This window comes from Glycine max, chromosome 10 (assembly GCF_000004515.6).
Source record: "Glycine max cultivar Williams 82 chromosome 10, Glycine_max_v4.0, whole genome shotgun sequence".
In the NCBI taxonomy this organism is placed as follows: domain Eukaryota; kingdom Viridiplantae; phylum Streptophyta; class Magnoliopsida; order Fabales; family Fabaceae; genus Glycine; species Glycine max.
In genome coordinates this window covers 15381294-15398229 of record NC_038246.2, presented here as the reverse complement: position 1 = coordinate 15398229, position 16936 = coordinate 15381294, and the positions used below count along the sequence as shown (strand labels likewise).

Below are 16936 nucleotides of genomic sequence, written 5' to 3'. Positions count from 1 at the left end.
ACATCATCAAATTTAAACCATGGAATTTATAATGATCAAACAGAAAAATGTCTTTCTTACACAACATCCTTTATTTTCTCTGAAGGTGTATGTGGCAGATGCCAAGGCTCACTGAAAGTATTAGGTCCCATAAAGTACATTCTGTGAACATGACTCTAGGACTCCTCAACTCTGTTTGTTTCCAACACCTAGGAAAAGGAAGGAGTGGTCTATTTGAGAACCATGTTGGGTGGGTGCTGGGCCTGGTAATTCATCAACCCCAACAAATTTCATTCTTGCAACACTAAGCACCAGTGCCAACAAGATCAAGAGACCCATAAGAAAAAGACCAAATAGCCAAGGCCCACCAAACCTGTAAATTAACTCTTCAAGGGCTGTGTAATAATCAGGCATATGATATCTGTCCAAAACACATTGGTAGGGACAAGGGGTTTCAGTAATACCACCTGCATAAAAGAAACAAGATAGCAAATTATGCATTGATGTTCCAGATATTAAAATAAGATGGGTATCTTTTAGAAAATACTATGAAGCAAGAATGGGGCCACATTATACCACATACCCCCAAGAATAAATAAAGTAAATGAATGCTAGATTTACAAATAGCATCCACAATATAATAATACTTGAATGAGAAAAAAGTCTCTTGCATGCCTGTTTACGTAATCATCCATTAAACTTATAAAATCTACCTCAGACTGAAATATAAGCAGCACGGTGAGGAAGCTCATTGACAGGACAACTGTGACAAAGTGATTTATCAGATCCAGTAACATTTTTGTAAGTCCTAGCTGGGTATTCCTGGAGGCAAGCAAGAAGTGTAAAACCTTATGAGTACAAAATTTGTAAGTACAAGCATCAGTTAATCATAAAAAAATGGAAAGCAAGAAAGTAGCAAAAGAACACGAGACAAAGAGGGTAAAAACAAAGCTCCTATTAATTTGGTAAGACTCCTCTAATCCAATGTTGTCAAAGCAGTGGTCAGTCTAGGTGCAGAGGAAGGTGGGATCCAATCAAGTGGCTCACCAGCACCAACAGAGTAGCAACATCAGAATAGGCTACTCTCAGGCAAAGCATGATGAACAAAAAACTTGCAACTATGGCATTGCAACAAAATAAATTGTTTTCATCTTTTAAACACTACTAGCCAATGTGTATCCAATTAAAAGGCGCACTGGATCCTACTAAGGCAATTTGAAACTACAAAATTAAAGGTCATTGTCAGTGTCAAAGACAGGAGAGGTAACAAGCTTTAGGCTAAAACACTGATGTGGGCTCCTGTTAAAGCATTCTTCCGTCTCCTGTCTTCACATGAAAATTGCAGTCCATTTTTCCCCAGTCATTTGTAGTCAAATCCAACACTCATCTTCTTCCAATACTTATTAGCAGCATATTTCAAGCTTCTAGGCTTTTATTTAGTTCAGTCATACAAAATCCTTCAACACCAGCACAATTGTCATGACACCCTTAAATCTATACTATCCTGGTAACATGTATGAGACGGACCTTTTTCAATATAGTATTAAGTAGTCATAGAGCAATGCATTGCAAGGACAAAATTTCCATTTTCCAACCTGTCGCAATGTGCCCTTTTGCGGGCGAGCGAAGGCGAGGCTCACGGGTGCGCTTTCCAAAGGAGGAAAGATGCGCGGAGTCGCCACCAACGTTTATTTATGGAAAACGTCAGAAAAACCGAAGGAAACCGATCGAAATGAAAATTCTAAGTTCGGGAGTTGTATTTACGTTTAAGGAAGGTATTAGCACCTCTTACGTTTGTCTCAAAGGACAACAGCCTATTTTTCAGAATTGTGGAAATTGTGTTATCTTAACTTTTATTTCTTTTTATTTTTTTGAGGTCGACAAAAGCGGGCTCTTGCTCCTACGTACCCTCCATCGAAGAGGAAATCAGACCTACGTAGTTCTTTCTTATGCGTGAATCAAGTGATTCTTTTTACTTGAAAGGTGATCATTTTAAGGCGTTGAACCTTAAAAATGATCCATTTTACTTGGTAAGAAACTGAAAAGATAAACTTTCAAAACCCTATTTTTTGTGGACGAGCTTGACTAGGCGAGTTGATTTTAGCCTTAGTTTCACTTTAGTTATTAGTCAATTCAATTAAGAATGAGAAATCCCAAAGAGAAAACGTCTGATTGATTTTTCGCTTTATTTTATTAAAAGATATTTTTGATTATTATATTATTATTTTACCTCTTTTTGGTTTAATCGTGGTTACAACGTGAACGATCGGTTAGATTTTGTTGTAACAGTGATTAAACGAGATTACAACACAAATGATCGGTTGAAATTTATTTTATCATTTATTAGGCGAGAAAACGGCTTAAATAAACGGTTAAAGCACGTTAAAAACGGAAGAAAAGAAAACTGAAAGTAAACGAAATTAAAGTGAAAGTACACAAAACAAGAAATGAATTGAAAGTCTCGGATTCGAAAAATTACCCATTGAAGAATGAAGAACAAACGAAGAACGGATGAAGAACAGTGAAGAACGATGAAGAACGATGAAGAATTTCCACATAATCGCTTACGTAAGCGTTATGGAAGTACTTCAACTCGATTTTTCTTCACGAAAATCTATTTTTTGCCCAAAATAGCCGAAATGCATAGCCAAAGGGGGTCTTGAACATTTTGAAACAGCTCCCCCCTCCCCTATTTATAGAAAAAAAGGGAGGTGCTTGCCGCCCGGAGACTTAATGAAGAAGATTTCTAAGCGCACCCGAATTACTAAGTTCACCCCCCTTTTCGTATTTTACGGAAAAGTTACGGAAGCCTTATGGAAGTGTTTTCGAATTTGATTTTCATCTTTTTTCTCTTCCCTTTCACCAATGTTAAGGGGAATATGCTTACCCAAGATTTTCGGAAATTTTACGGAAGTATTACGGAAGTCGCGGAAGCCCCGGAAACCATTTTTCAAAAACGTGGAGGAGCTTGCCGCCCAATTGCTTCCTCCTTAAGCAATCCAACTTCCAAAATGGTCTAGAAGGGCCTAGACTCGAATTTCTATTTACACCCCTATCTTGATAAGTTCACCCCACCTTCTTTCGTAATTTACGGAAAAGTTACGGAAGCCTTACGGAAGCATATATGACTTAACTTTCATCTTTTTTCTCTTCCCTTTCACCAATGTTAAGTGGAATATGCTTACCCAAGGTTTTCGGAAATTTTACGGAAGCCGCGGAAGCCTCGGAAACCATTTTTCAAAAACGTGGAGGAGCTTGCCGCCCAGTTGCTTCCTCCTTAAGCAACCTAACTTCCAAAATGTTCTGGAAGGGCCTAGATTTGAATTGTTATTTACACCCCTATCTTGTTAAGTTCACCCCCATTTACCTTTTTTGGTGATTCTTTTTCCGTAACGTTACGAAACTTTACGAATTTCGTAACGATACTTATTTTCTTTCCGTAAGGTTACGGATCCTTACGGATCATGTATTTACTCTTTTTTAGCTTTCGAAGAAGTTACGGAAACTCACGGATTGCGTAACAATACCTCCTTTTGGTTTCCGCCACATTACGGAATTTCACGGATCGCGTAAGCCTGCTTCCTTTTGATTTTCGGCATGTCTCGGGACTTCACATATTGTGAAACAAAGGATGCCAAGTATCTCAAAGCGGCCGATCAAAGGTTGCATATTATCAAGTAATAATCCCCGGACGAAATTAGGGTATGACAGTTGCCCCTCTTTACTTACCTTTTATCGGAGATAAGAGGAAAGCAAAGATAAGACACTGATTTCGTCCGTCTTGCCCTTTCCGTGACTAGTCTATGACGACTCTCGTCTCTACTCCTTCTTTTTCTGCACAACACAAAACAAAATACAAACAACAACAAAAACAACAATATCATAATATACATATACACGTTTGGCAAAGAAATCAATCGGGAAAATAACAAAGATCACATTTCCCAGTCAGGAGGATCCGCACTTGACGATGAAAAACCCTGGAGAACGGAGGATTGCACTAGAGGATCCTCACTAGTCAATCATGAAGTATGGCTCCAAACTCTTTGGGTGGAGGATGCATGAACGAAAACGCAATTCATGGGGCTCCAGATAAAAGGCGAGGATGGAGGATTGCACTAGAGGGTCCTCACAAGTCAATCATGAAGCATAGCTCCAAACTCGAAGGTGGAGGACACATGAACAGCGCTAGGCAATGACATTCCTAGGGCTCCGAAAAAAGTGGAGAATGGAGGATTGCACTTGAGGGTCCACACTTAGGCAATCATGAAGCATAGCTCCAAACTCGAAGGTGGAGGACACATGAACAGCGCTAGGCAATGACATTCATGGGGCTCCGAAAAAAAGGGAGAATAGAGGATTGCACTTGAGGGTCCACACTTAGGCAATCATGAAGCATAGCTCCAAACTCGAAGGTGGAGGACACATGAACAACGCTAGGAAATGACATTCATGGGGCTCCGAAAAAAAGGGGAGATTGGAGGATTGCACTTATGGGTCCATACTTAGGCAATCATGAAGCATAGCTCCAAAGTTGAAGGTGGAGAACACATGAACAACGCTAGGCACTGACATTCATGGGGCTCCGAAAAAAAGGGGAGAATGAAGGATTGCACTTGAGGGTCCACACTTAGGCAATCATGAAGCATAGCTCCAAACTCGACGGTGGAGGACACATGAACAGCGCTAGGAAATGACATTCATGGGGCTCCGAAAAAAAGGGGAGAATGGAGGATTGCACTTAAGGGTCCACACTTAGGCAATCATGAAGCATAGCTCCAAACTCGAAGGTGGAGGACACATGAACAGCGCTAGGCAATGACATTCATGGGGCTCTGAAAAAAAGGGGAGAATGGAGGATTACACTTGAGGGTCCACACTTAGGCAATCATGAAGCATAGCTCCAAACTCGAAGGTGGAGGACACATGAACAACGCTAGGCAATGACATTCATGGGTCTCCGAATAAAAGTGGAGAATGGAGAATTGGCGAACAGTGCTAGGCAATGACATTTGCGGGGCTCCAGACTCGAAGGTGGAGGACACATGAACAGCGCTAGGCAATGACATTCATGGGTCTCCGAAAAAAGTTTGTTGGCAGGACCGAACGGTCCACCGGGTTTTTCCACCTAAAAGGAAAACATGCTTTTTGCAAAGAAAAATAAATCATTCGTGAGAGCACCATATCTTAGAGAAACAATATACTTGTGCTAAGGGTAATCGTCCTTGTAACCGAGAATGAAGGGCAGGATGTCAACTTTTAGCTTTTAAATGAACATGCAGGGGAAACATCAGGCTAAGCTGAAAATAAATCACTCATAGTGTATAAAACTCACACATGCAAGTGTTTTATCCTATTCCCAAACCATAACTGCACCATGACTCTATTTTGCACACGACTTCCTATCGAATCAAAGATCAAACGTACGATCACGGATCAATAGGATTTTCTCGAGGGTAGTGTTTTTGGAGAGGAAGCTGGGTGTTTCGGTCTTTTCCTCTTTGTTCATGTGGGGTGGGATATCGCCAGTCGAGAATGGCAATCTGAAAGGAAGAGACACCAAAAATGGGTTTCCCTTTGCCGGCAGTCACTTACCTTGCCGAGAATTTATCTGGATTGAAGATTTAAAATTCCATTTCTTTCATTGACCCAAAATTATTCTGTTTGCCTCCGCTTTTTTCCATTTTCACTTCCCTTCGACCTTCGATCGGGAATCCTTCCTTTTCTTTTTTATTGTTCTTTTCTTTATTTTCATCTTTTTCTTTTTCTTTCTTTCCATTTATTCCTTTTCTTTCTTTTCACTTCTCCTTCCCCATCCCTTTGTTTGGGACATCGGGTTTTAGCATTCTATTCGCTCTCCCTTGAGGAGATTTTGCTGTCCTTTGCTTCGGGGAAGGAATGAGGATTCTTTTTTATAGGCCAAGGTTCAAAAAGGTCTAAGGTTGTGTTTCAATGGGGTCTTTTATCGTGGGAACCCAATCTTTATATTTGGGGCGAAACAAATTTGGGTGTCAAGGTGTCGATTTCGGGCCGAACTTCCATATTATTCCATAAGGCACGCGTGACAATGATGATTTGAAAACAACGTGCAAAATTAGTCATGGCTACAGCCAGGTGGGCACTCAAGCATCTCGTTTATGGCATTGTGATACTACGGTTGGGAATTTACACAAACAGACCCAACGTTTCCAAGTTATGTTCTTTCATCAGTTTAATGAATTCATCCATTCTTATCTTGGTTATTCCGGAAAATAAACTCTTAGCGTCAGTCCCTTGTTTCCAGAAGATACGTTTGCTCTTTACGAATGATTTATATTTCTTAACTATAACATGTCGACCTTTGCGGTCTTTCTTTCTTTTTCCTTTTTGTTTCATTTTTATATATTCACAAAATTATACACCTATGGTCCTCTATGAAGAAATTTTTCTTTGTATATCTACACTCTTATACATGACAAACTTTTTCTGTATACGCATTGGAACTCTCTCTCTTTACGTCACATGATCAAACCCTATTTACATTCAAAGATCTTTTTCATTTTTCTCCAACGCACACCTATGGCTCATACAAAAGTTTCTTTATATACACTCGTTGTTCACACACACAAGAATTTCTCTCCACGCATCACTTATACACACAAAAACCTTCTATACACATTTTCCTTTTACATACATGTATATATATAAACATTTTTTCTTTTCCTTTATATATGTAGACATTTTATTCACAACACTTCTTTCCTTTTTTATCATGATTTTGGTTCATTTTATTTTTAGGACGACGTTCCTAAATGGAAAACTCCACACGACTCCGGAATTTCAAAAAACACTATTGACAACAAAGAAGTAAATACTAACGTAACAGTTCAAACGACATGTATGCACAAAACAAAAGTCAATCAAAACGAAACAAACGTTAGTCCCTCAGTTAAACAAAAGATAGCATACAAATGATAAATGATGGAACATACGAATTTGGGGATCCCACAGTCATGTGGCTCCGCATGCCCCCGGACTCTTGGGTCACGGTAACAAAAAGTGGGGTGGTCGACAAAAGCAGGTCTTTTGCTCCTACGTATCCTCAATTTGTGATGAGGAACTCAGACCTACGTAGTTCTTGCTAACTGTGAGACTAAAAATAGTCTCGGTGTTTTCTTCACCAAAATGCGAACATGCTTTAGTAAAGAGACAAAACTTCCAACTGATCAGAGCAACATATGCTTTTGGATGAAAAACAATGTGTCTATCGGGGAAGGAGAGCATGCTGATGAAATTTTCTCATAACCGTAAATGAGATTTTGGATGTTAGCATTTCATTTCTAAATGACCATTTAGAGGAAGCACTGGGTCCAACAAAGATAGGAGAAAATCACTCAAAGTGTATCAATCTCACACAGGTAAGTGTTTTATCCTAATTCCGAACCATAGATATGTCATGACTTGATTTTGCAAATCATTTCCTATCAAATCAAAGATTACATGCGTGATCATGGATCAATAATGGTTTTTAGGTGGGGAATTTGGCTTTGAGTGTTTTTTCCTTTTCCTTTTGTGTTTTTGGTAGTGCGTGGCGAGAAAGTCGCTAGCGCACAGGATTTTGTCAGCAATCAAAGGGAGAGGACCACTTTAGGTCGTGGTTTCCTTTTTCTTGTTTACTTGGTGACAATTCTGTATTGTTCAGATATTGTCTGGTCCAAAGACCTTTCTGGATGTTTCTTCTGTTTTCTTCCGATTCTTGATCGGGAATTTTCTTTCCTTCTCTCTTTTTTTTTTTGCTTTCTCCTACTCTTTGATTGGGAATTTTTCTTTTCTTCTTTTTTTTTTGTTGTTTTCCGAGGGCAAGGATTGACATTCTCACCCTGGGTCAAGGTTTATGATAAGTTGGGATTTTGGCTCAAGGCTTGTAGAACGGCTGGTCATGATATATGTCAGGGTTTGGCCAGCGGTTCGGGGATAAAGGGGATGTCCTACATTATTTCCATGATACACATGCAACAACGATGATTAGGAAATTTTATGCAAAACTGGTCATGCATGCACCCATGTGGACACTCAAGCATCAAGTTTTTATGGTCATGTGACACTAGGGCTCAGGATTCATTTTCCCTATTATAAGTCAACCCAGTGTTTCCAAAATATGTTCTTTTATCAAATCATGCATTCATCCGAGTCCATTTTGGGCGTTCGGAAAATTTTCACACCATTCGCTCTTCAGGTGTATACACATTTTTTTTCAGAAACTGGTTAAGATCAGTAAAATCTTTCAAAGAAAAGTTGGAAATTATCTTTTTCACAAGCATGTTGTTTTTTAGCTAGACAACTTTTATTTTTTATTTTTTTCTTATTTTCTATTTTTTTTCCTTCCTTCTTATTCTTTTCTTGCTCACTCTCTTTTTGCTCTCTTTTTTTCCATGAGGTATTTTGCTATATACATGCGTGTCCAAGGTATCTTGCTACCTAAACATACATATATATGTTTTGTGAGATATTTTTGCTACATACATGCATATCCAAGGTATCTTTCTACCTAAACATACATACATACATACATACATACATATACATATATATATATATATATATATATATATATATATATATATATATATATATATATATATATATATATATATATATTTTGTGAGGTATGACTACCTTCCGAGCTTGTGCTTGTTTTATTTAAATTCCTAGGATCATGAGCAACTAGGTGTGTCCTACTATGACTTGAGAAACAAAAGGTGATCAAATAACAAGCAAAAATTTAAAAGTTACTAGGTTGCCTCCTAGTAGCGCTTCTTTAACGTCTTGAGCTGGACGCGTGATGGCTTGTCGGTCATGGACCTAGTACTTTGCTTACCTTTGGCTTTGGACTTGGTCGCCTATTAGTCGGCCATGGGTCGTAAACAACGCTCTAACCTTTTTGTGGATGAGCTGAGGTGAACTCTAGAGGTGATGGCGGTGCGTCTCTTGCCCGCTGCTGGCCATCCCCAGGCTGCTGTGGTGTTTCGCCCTGCGCCTGCCTGGAGACGCAGTACTTCTTGATGAAAGCTCGATTAGTAGGGGGCCTGATGCCCTTGCTGGAGGTTACAGGCACTCCGTAGAACTGACAGAGACCCGTAATTAGAGCTTGACAACTCCAAGACCCTGTTGGACTTCTTCGGGTCCACTGGGTGTCTTGCAGGTGCGATCCCTGCAAACAATAGATGAAATCAGAAATCAGTTGAGCGATGTGCATACTTACCTATGATGACGTGACCTTGCCGGGGGGAACGGGCACCCTGTAGGACTATAGAGGCCCGTAACCAGAGCTGGAAACCCCAGGGGCCTGTTGGACTTCTCTGGGTCCACTGGGTGTCTTTGTGGGTGCCATTCCTGCAAACAATAGATGGTATCAGAAATCAGTTGAACCATATGTATACTTACATATGTCACGATGGCATGACCTTGTTGGGGGAACGGGCACCCGGTAGGACTGACAGAGGCCCGTAACCAGAGCTGGAAACCCCAGGGCCCTGTTGAACTTCTTTGAGTCCACTGGGTGTCTTGTGGGCGCGATCCCTGCAAACAATAGATGACATCATAAATCAATTGAGCCATGTGCATACTTACCTATGTCATGACGGCACAGACCAACTGATACATCTGCAAGGGGAGATTGGCATTGTGGTCGCTGGGCAGAATGTTGCCAAATAGCAACGTCATCCACGTAAGGATGGTCATGTTGGTGCGCATGGTCCGCACTCGTCTTTTTGCAGCGGCACGGGGGAAATCTTGCCTCGGTATGCATAGCAGATGCGTGATAGCCTCCCTCTCTGGATGTGCTCGCACAGTTGGTCGCCGTCCAATATCAGGGGGGTAGCCCAGGAACCGTTGAAAGGAAACCGTGGCCCCCGTAACCGGGAGCGCAAGTCTCGGTTAAGCATCTAAGGGCAAAGGACCTTATATTCTTCTAAGGTGTGGATATGGAGCACACTGAAAATGAGGACGCGTAGCCCTCTAAAGGTGAGGACGTGCAGCCCTCTACAGGCGAGGATGTGCAGTCCTCTGATGGCGAGGACATATGGTCCTCTAAAGGTGATAGGTACTAGTACCCAAGGGTCCACCTTTATGAGAAAACAAGAGATCGGCCCATCGAGAGGGCCGGTCATCCAACAAGATTGGACACGAGATGTAGGAAATCTATGCAGTTAACATGATATTTAGGGATGCAGACGCATGCAACCTTTGTTGGGAAATTTGGTAACGCTGACCTCATATGAAACAATGCAATGCAATGGAAAGTTGTACAATGTTCATGAAATTCTATCCCTATTTTGTGATTTTGATTTTGATTTAATTTTTTTTGGAAAACACAGATTGACTGTCCTTTTTAAAAAGGTGATAATTCATGCAACCTTATCCTATCTTTTGCAAATCTCTCCAGGAACTCCCTCAGAGTGTATATTCTGTTTGATTTAGTCACTTGACCATTTTGGAGTGATGACAATGGAGCCGTTTGACATTTAATCAATCTATTGAAATTCCAGGGCTTGTCTCCCCCCTTTTTTTCTTGTTTAAAAACATCGACGGGTGAGAACTTTTGATCTGCCCCTATGTTCACTTGGGGCTCATGCACGATGCCCCTCATTGCCCAGTGTAAGCCTTTGAGGTACCAATTGTTATCTTTTGCCATGACCTTGTAGCTGGGAACCTATTGGGTGAAAACCTCTAATCTGCCCCTAGGTTCGCTTGAGGTTTTTGCATGGTGCCTTTTGTTGCCCCAGTGTAAGGCTTTGAGGTACAATCGTTGTCTTTCGTCATGACCTTGTAGCAAGGAACCTATTCGGTGAGAACTTCTAATCTGCCCCTAGGTTCGTTTGAGGTTTATGCATGGGGCCATTCATTGCCCCAATGTAGGGCTTTGAGGTACAATCGTTGTCTTTCGTCATGACCTTGTAGCAAGGAACCTATTAGGTGAGAACTTCTAATCTGCCCCTAGGTTCGTTTGAGGTTTATGCATGGGGCCTTTCATTGCCCCAGTGTAGGGCTTAGAGGTACCAATTGTTGTCTTGTTTTCTCAACCTCGTAGTGAGGAAGAATGAAAGATGCACTTGATTCTTGCAAAAAGAATTTTCCAAGGACGAGAAATAGTTGAAGGATCTTTCAGTTGATGGATAAAGTCAAATGACTCCTATGTAGAAGCAAGATGTTTTGATGTCTTGATGATGCTAAAGGATCAAGTGCTTCTAAGTTTTACTCAAGACAAGAATCCAAGAAAATCAAGATATATGATCAAGTTGATCTCTAGAATCTTTAGGAAGAAGTTTCCAAATTGAAAATACAAAAGGTTTGACCAAAGAATTCTATCATTTCAAATTGAGATTTTCTCTCTGGTAATCGATTACCAGCAGCTGAAAAATGTTTATAACAGTCACTAGAAATATGAATTCAAAATTTATAACGTGTAATCGATTACACAAGTCTTGTAATTGATTACCAGAGGGGATTTTCAGAATATAATTCCCAGGAGTCACATCTATTCAAATGGTTTATGAACGGCCATCAAAGGTCTATTTATATGTGACTTGGAAACACGAATTTAAAGAGAGTTTTCATTGCCCAAAAAGTTTTATCCTCTCAAAAGATTAAGAGATTTTCTAAACTGAAATGTCTTTATCCTCTCAAAAGATTCCTTGGTCAACCACTTTCATATTCAATAAAGAATTTTGATTGATCTTCATTGTACAATCCATCTCTTTTAAGAGAGACCTCTTCTTCTCTTCTTCTTATTTCTGAAAAGGGATTAAGAGACCGTGGGTCTCTTATTGTAGGGGATTCTTGAACACAAGGGAAGGGTTGTCCCTGTGTGCATTGTTAATCCGAAAAGAGAGAGTGAAAGTTTAATTGGGGAATAGTTTTTGTATCTTAATTTAACCCCCCCCCCTTCTGAGGCCATTTGTCCAACATCCTATTCTTGATAACTCACTTCTCTCTAAAAAGACAAACTTTCCAGGATGATAAAATGAGGTCACATGAACGTCTTGAAAACACAGTCAATCAAATGCTTATTTTCTTTTTGAACACTTTTTTTTTTATTTTTATTTTGAAACTTATTTGTTTTGAACTTTACTCGTTGTTTTATGGCGCCCCCAACAATGTGCAAGATGAATAATCTCTGATTGAACGGTCTTGGAAGTCCAAACTCAGGAGCACATGTCGCTTGAGCAAACAGACCAATGGCTTGCACCCACATTCCGGTGAAAGTTGAATAAGCAAAGATGTGTTTATGAGAGGATGAGGGACAAAGATATCAACTTCATCCATTTCATTGTAACTGTGGTTTACAATAATGGTACAAACTTGAAAATCCTGATGAGTCATTAGAGACATCTAACAACAGCTTTCAAAATTGCCCCATGTGTGGCATTTCTTGTCAATGTCAGGATTTACACGTGATTCTCCTCAAATTTTAGCCAGCCCGCATCAATTAGACCTTGCACCTTACGCTTCAGGCCCCTACAATGCTCAATGGAATGCCACGGGGCTTCTCCGTGACAAGCACACATTGCGTTCGAGTCGTATTCTCGGAGAAATGGAGGTTGATGAACCTTGGTTGGGGTTATGGCTACCATTGAATTATCAAGTAGATATGGGAGCAAGTCAGCATAGGACACTGGAATTGGGGTGAATTCTATAGGCTTTCTCGCTGCAAAATTCATTTCTTGGTTGGTGTTTTTGGATTGTGCTAAAGGTGATGTTCATCATTGGAAGTGCGGTAGACAGACTTTGTGGTTGATTTAAGGATGGCCTTTGTCGATAACTGGGCGGTGGGTAAGGAGAAGGTTTGTTATTGGCTGAGTAATGACATTGTTGGGTTGGTGGGAAACTTGGCTGTATAGGAATGGCAGTCACAGCATGGGCTTCTCCCTCATTCTCACCCTCACAGCACTGCCTAACGAAGGCAACCACTAGGTCCTTCCAAGAATGGACTCGGGAAGGTTCCAAGTTAGTGTACCAGGTAACAGCTACCCTAGTAAGACTTTCTTGGAAGGAATGTATCAGCAATTCCTCATCTTTTGCATATGCCCCCATCTTCCGATAATACATCTTTAGATGGTTCTTGGGGCAAGTAGTCCCCTTGTACTTGTCAAAGTCCAGCACCTTGAACTTGGGAGGGGTGTTGATATTGGGTACTAGGAACAACTCTCCTAGGTTAGCAAAGGCATAATCTTCACCTCTTTCAATGGCCCTGAGCCTTTCCTCTAGATGATCCAACTTTCCCATTTCTGCCATAGCATGAGGGTTTTTACTTGTCGTGAAATGCAAGAGGTGTAGCTGGGGGTGATACTGAGGGCCTTCCGAAGTGTTTTCAAGGGGTATACCACCAACTGCTTGCCCTTCAGTGGCATATTCGAGCCAAGGCTCGAAGTCGGCTAGATTGTGATGGGGAATTTCATGTGTCTCCCCCATGGTTTAAGAGACATGTGCATGATCAGTTCGGGGTTGTTGGCTCTCAATGGGTATAGGAGTGGAGTTATTGACATTCTTATTGGGAGTGTACGCCACATTGGGTGGCGTATAGTTGAGAGGCAAGCCATATGGCGGGAAGGCGTGCTCGTTTTGAATTTGCACATCATGGGGGCCGCCCGTACTTCCCAAATCTTTGCCTACCATATCTGAGGTTGGATGATTCATTTGGTTGATGCCGGATGGGGACATCAGGTTCACCTTAGCAACAACGCTGGTAGCGGCAATTGCAACCGCATTGGCTTCCATTATCTTCTTCACGCTCATCATGGCCTCCATCATTGCGGCCATTTGCTCTTTCATGGCCTCCATGTCAGCCTCCATCTACTCTTGTACCTCCTCCGCTTTACCCATTACTCTAGCTCTAGCACGGGTTCGGTAAGGGCACCGTAAAGCATGTTTTTTTATATAACAATGATTAAGTTCTTTTTTATTTTATTTTTCAAGGAAAGAATGTACTGAGCAATGCAACCAATGAAAAGTATGGATGTACGCGAATGATGCATAGTTGAAGTATTGCGAATTTTTACGCAGGACATGGGGTTGAATCAATTTAGATTTTCAACATGGTCCATGACATCTTTGTCAAGGTGAAGCTGGAAGTAACAAGGATATCAACAATCCTAAACGTGTTTGGCAGTAGACGACGCAATGATGTAACACGATCCATCTTTTACCACAAATTTTGCAAGATGGTTACTTCCATACTTCAACTTGACTCGATGAACCTTTTCGTAAAAGCGCGAGCTTGGTTCAACCCCATAACCCAGGGAATGGCAATTTTGATCGCCAATACTTCAACAACATTTCATAGGGATGAAAGACTCAAGAATACGCACGCTATGCATGGAAAATGTAATTATGATATTGAGATGCCCGAAGAGACATCCTTTCTTAATTAACCACGCATTAGGTACCATGCTCGATCATTTTATTTTGTTGTTTGTGTTTTTTTTTTTTAATTTTAGACATGGGTTTATGATCCCAACATGGTTGGCTCATGGTACCTAACACATGCAACTAAGAATGCATCATGAATTTTCATGCTTCCCTTTTTTTGTTTTTGTTTTGTAGAGGAAAATACAAGGATCATGTATGAGCAAACATGTAGAACAAAAAGTATGTTGAACGCATATGCATGATGATGCAATGACTCATGCAAAATGGGATGCTAGAATATGATAACGGACAAATGTAGGAACGATATGTTCATTATGATGCTGAAGAGATGTTTATGCGGTGCATGATATGAATGCATTTACGGACACGAGGGCCCGGAAAATCTTCTCTCCTTACTGCGCATTTGGGGGCACAGTGCCCCATGTGTGCAGTTAAGAAGACGATATGGATCTTTCGACTTCCCACGACAAAAGACGAGACCCACATACAACGCATGTGTGACGGCATGATGCAGATGCACAAAAGCGCAACAGGGGGATGCACAGAGTACGACAATATCCATAAATAATTACAAGCAAAGGCGTATATGACATTTAGGACTACATGCATGGCACTGTTTAAAACGGCACGCAACGTGATCGCTTCGTGCCCCAATTTTAGGGACCTATGGGATAATATCTAGGGGTCTCTAATAACTACTCCCAACGATTCATAACTTACATGGCTGTTTTCTAGTGGTATCATCACTCAAGATAATAATATTGTGGCGGTATGGAATACCAGCGACAACATATTATAAAGAGAGAAAGCTCTAGACGAGGTTTCACTATTATCAAGCAAGTCGGAGACCTAGCATGATGATAGATTCACCTCCACTCCTTAAATTCCCATGAACCCGGGTGTAGGGCCCCTTTTTACTCAAACCCGTGGGTGCTTAGTGTAAAAATGTGGAAAAGACAGCAGTTATTACATTTTACATAATTTAATAAATGCACACACAAGGTTTCACAATTCCACAATTTCTTAGAATAGGCCTAACTCACAAAAAGGTCCCCAGTGGAGTCGCCAACTGTCGCAATGTGCCCTTTTGCGGGCGAGCGAAGGCGAGGCTCACGGGTGCGCTTTCCAAAGGAGGAAAGATGCGCGGAGTCGCCACCAACGTTTATTTGTGGGAAACGTCGGAAAAACCGAAGGAAACCGGTCGAAATGAAAATTCTAAGTTCGGGAGTTGTATTTACGTTTGAGGAAGGTATTAGCACCTCTTACGTTTGTCTCAAAGGACAACAGCCTATTTTTCAGAATTGTGGAAATTGTGTTATCTTAACTTTTATTTCTTTTTATTTTTTTGAGGTCGACAAAAGCGGGGCTCTTGCTCCTACGTACCCTCCATCGAAGAGGAAATAAGACCTACGTAGTTCTTTCTTATGCGTGAATCAAGTGATTCTTTTTACTTGAAAGGTGATCATTTTAAGGCGTTGGACCTTAAAAATGATCCATTTTACTTGGTAAGAAACTGAAATGATAAACTTTCAAAACCCTATTTTTTTGTGGACGAGCTTGACTAGGCGAGTTGATTTTAGCCTTAGTTTCACTTTAGTTATTAGTCAATTCAATTAAGAATGAGAAATCCCAAAGAGAAAACGTCCGATTGATTTTTCGCTTTATTTTACCAAAAGATATTTTTGATTATTATATTATTATTTTACCTCTTTTTGGTTTAACCGTGGTTACAACGTGAACGATCGGTTAGATTTTGTTGTAACAGTGATTAAACGAGATTACAACACAAATGATCGGTTGAAATTTATTTTATCATTTATTAGGCGAGAAAACAGCTTAAATAAACGGTTAAAGCACGTTAAAAACAGAAGAAAAGAAAACTGAAAGTAAACGAAATTAAAGTGAAAGTACACAAAACAAGAAATGAATTGAAAGTCTCGGATTCGAAAACTTACCCGTTGAAGAATGAAGAACGAACGAAGAACGGATGAAGAACGGTGAAGAACGACGAAGAACGATGTAGAATTTCCACATAATCGCTTAGGGAAGCGTTACGGAAGTACTTCGACTCGATTCTTCTTCACGAAAATCTATTTTTTGCCCAAAATAGCTGAAATGCATAGCCGAAGGGGGTCTTGAACATTTTGAAACAGCTCCCCCGTCCCCTATTTATAGAAAAAAAGGGAGGTGCTTGCCGCCCAGAGACTTAATGAAGAAGATTTCTAAGCGCACCCAAATTACTAAGTTCACCCCCCTTTTCGTATTTTACGGAAAAGTTATGGAAGTGTTTTCGAATTTGATTTTCATCTTTTTTCTCTTCCCTTTCACCAATGTTAAGGGGAATATGCTTACCCAAAGTTTTCGGAAATTTTACAGAAGTATTACGGAAGTCGCGGAAGCCCCGGAAACCATTTTTCAAAAACGTGGAGGAGCTTGCCGCCCAATTGCTTCCTCCTTAAGCAACCCAACTTCCAAAATGGTCTAGAAGGGCCTAGACTCGAATTGCTATTTACACCCCTATCTTGATAAGTTCACCCCACCTTCTTTCGTA

At 40.6% G+C, this 16936-nt stretch overlaps 1 pseudogene; it reads right to left on the bottom strand.

The window, feature by feature from the left end:
- Positions 1–56: 56 nt before the first annotated feature.
- LOC102664563 (uncharacterized) overlaps positions 57–16936 on the bottom strand; it is a 33278-nt pseudogene continuing 16398 nt past the window's right edge.